Source organism: Falco naumanni, chromosome 3, assembly GCF_017639655.2.
Source record: "Falco naumanni isolate bFalNau1 chromosome 3, bFalNau1.pat, whole genome shotgun sequence".
Lineage (NCBI taxonomy): Eukaryota > Metazoa > Chordata > Aves > Falconiformes > Falconidae > Falco > Falco naumanni.
In genome coordinates this window covers 91,424,455-91,427,567 of record NC_054056.1, presented here as the reverse complement: position 1 = coordinate 91,427,567, position 3,113 = coordinate 91,424,455, and positions in this window count along the sequence as shown.

Below are 3,113 nucleotides of genomic sequence, written 5' to 3'. Positions count from 1 at the left end.
CCCAGCTTGGGGAAAAGCAGTTCAGCCAGGAGCAGAAGGCGGCATTGCAAGGTCCTTGGGTTAGGCCTGGCTCTCCTTCCCCAAAGAAACAGTCTCATCAATGTCAAGTGCTTCTGGCTGTTGTCAGTGAGAAGCAAGTCCTGGTCATTCCGCTTTTGCTCACTGCTGATGATGCACTGCCCACACAGCAGTGGTGAATATTGCGGGTGTCCAGCCATGAGCTCAAAATTAAAAGAGCCTTGTGGCTGCACGGCCACAGCCGTGAGCCCAACCCTCCCTGTGTGCCGACAGATGAGGAGCTGCCACTGCCAGCGGGCAGCACGTGGGGACTGTCCCAAAGGAGCTGCTGTTCGCAGCAGTGCTGGTTTCTTTGCTCTCCAGAATTTCAGAAGGTGAGCCGTGAAAGAAGGCATTACTTTTGGATCCAGGCTGGTTTTACTCACTCAAGACTTGAAACTTCAGGAAGATCGTAACCAGGCAGAGGGTTGCTGGGGCATTAAAATACACATGTAGCTTTGCCTTGTAAAAGGACAGTCGTTCCATGGCCTTAAGCAGTTATTTTGCTTGGTATCTCCCTACTCAAAACCTGGCCAAACAGCTGTGCAAAACAGGCTGTGGACACTTGATGGGGTGCTGCGAGTTTTTTTGGTGTTTAGCCAGACACCAGCTTGCCCTTGATGAGTGATCACTCACCTAACGATGAGGCTGTGTCAGGTCTGGATGTTAGAAACTGCGGTTTGACTCCCTACATGCTTCGCCGCAACCACAAACACGACTGGTATGTTTCAAAGTGGGTAGGGATGGTTTATCACACACTAATGCAGACTCAGATTCTTCCTCTAAGATGCAGATAACTTCGCATTAATTATACTCCCAGGTGCAGGTCTCATCTAAAGTCCAATTTTCTCTGTTAGCAGCACAGAGCAAGGCTAGGGCCAGCCCTATGCTGGGGGGTGAGAAGGGGCATTTTATGGTCTGAAAGGCTATGGAAACGAAAAGCTTCATGCATTTTCTACCATATTGTCCTGATTTTCTGCTGTAAACTCTGGATGCACCTCGCCCTGCAACCTCTTCTGTAAGCCGAATTTTTGCAGCAGATAGCTCGCTTGGCCAAGCGACTAATTGGGACTTTATCCCGGCAGGTAATGGCACAAAGGCAGCCAGACAATGGCACGCCCCCCAAGATCACCCATGGTGAAGGGCTAAAAAACACATCTCACCTACACAAGGAGATTCCCGTGGGGTGATGTAGGGTGCAGGGAGACACACCTGCGCAACCAGCTGCCAAAGTGGTTACAAGAAGGGCTGGGAAGTGCATGTTCTTACCACTTTTGAAATAGAAAAATCAGATCCCAGAAAATTTCTGTTTCAGTCAGGTTGTTTAAGCTGACCAGAGGGAAAAGGGCTGCCTGAAGCAGGGGGTTGGGCTTCTCATATGAATTGTGCTGGTGCTGGGCTCGACTCAAGGTACATGATGAAAAGCTGAAGGACAGGGGTCAGCACTGGAAGGAGACACGCTCACAGCCAGTCCCCAAACACCAAACAGGGATGGGACTCAAAGGATCCAGCCCTCGGTCCTGATGGCACCAGGGATCCCACGCTGCACCTGAGCACCTGCAGCCAGAGCAGAGACCAGTGGTGCTGGCAGGCAGGACAGGGCAGGGACCGCATCAGCACCAGCTCCAGAGGAGCACCAGACCCTCTGCTGCAGATGAGCAAAAGTGGTCACTAGTGGAGCCACTCCAGCTTCTCTCTCAGACAGTGTTTTTTTGTTAGCAAATTATTACTAATTTTTACGTTATGACTTTCTACAAAGCTATAGCTTTGTTTCCTTCTGCCCGGTGGAGAAACCACTCCACCAAGAGAAATGTCCAGGAGGACAAGAGTCATCCCAGACCGGGCTGACCACATCTCAAATCCTCGTTCTTTTTTCTTTTTTTTTTTACCAACTTTACCTTCTGGTTCTCTAATCTATCTTCCCTTCCTCTTTCTCAGCTCACTTCCAGACATTTCTCTCCATTTTTCCCTCTGCAGCCCCTTCCCTGGCTGTCCTCCCCTGCCTTGTTGCATGGCTGCTGGTCCTCAGCAGTACAAATGGTGGCCTCATGTGCCCCCCCTGTAACTCGTACCTTTCAGGCTCAGGAGCTATACTGCAGGCTTGTAGCTTTTCCCTGTCTGCATTTGAGCAGGCAGCAGTTGAAGAAACTTTCTGGACCTCGGCAGGAACCCACACAGTGCCTCCAGCAGCGATCACACCACCAACAGCTGCCCCAAAGGGAGAGGCTGGGTTTACCCAGGCCAGCCCCAGCACTCTGCTGCCAGAGTTTTGCCAATGCAAGATGCTCCTAAATTATTAAACAAGAAGAGGGGACCACCTTGTTTAAAGGCCTTGTACTTTTAGGCCATTATGCCATTTGCCATGGAGGCCAAGGGCGAGGGACTTAACCAGGGAGGAGAACCGGAGGCAAGGACAGTGAAGATGCACCCAAGGTGGCAGGATCAGGCTTTGGAAAGGGCTTCAAAGCCATTAGCTACACTGTGGCTTAAGCAGAAAAGATACCAAAACTGCCAAATAAAAGAGAAGATAAAAAGCAGGAGCAGGGTAGTGCCTTGCACACAGCTGCCATCCCTCAAGAATTCAAAGACAGCAACTCAATGCTCAAAAAGCAAGAACTTACATATAATACACTTGGGCTCTTTATTTCTCCTTCAGACTGGGGAGCCTTTAGGGTTCTGTTTCAGTTTTCCTCCCAAACCACTTACTGCATAATGGCATCTGACATTTTGATGTACTTCATATTACCCCGGGGAGGTGGAGCTTTAGAAAAACACCGAATATATCAAGAGCCAGCAGCACCGCTTTCATGGCCCTCTGCAGCCGGCTGCAGTGCTCACAGCCTGCGAGAGGGTTCCCCCGCCGCAGCTGCCAGAGCAAATTAACTGTCCCGACTTCTTTGCCGAAGGGGAAAGCTGTGCAGTGTTACCAACCCAAAAGAAATTACCGCAGAACGTGAGAGGGGCAGAATCTGGTCGGGAAGGAAATTAATGACCGGCCGTGTCATTCACCCCTCACCATTTTGTGGAAGCATCGCTGAAACAGCACACAGCCCTTG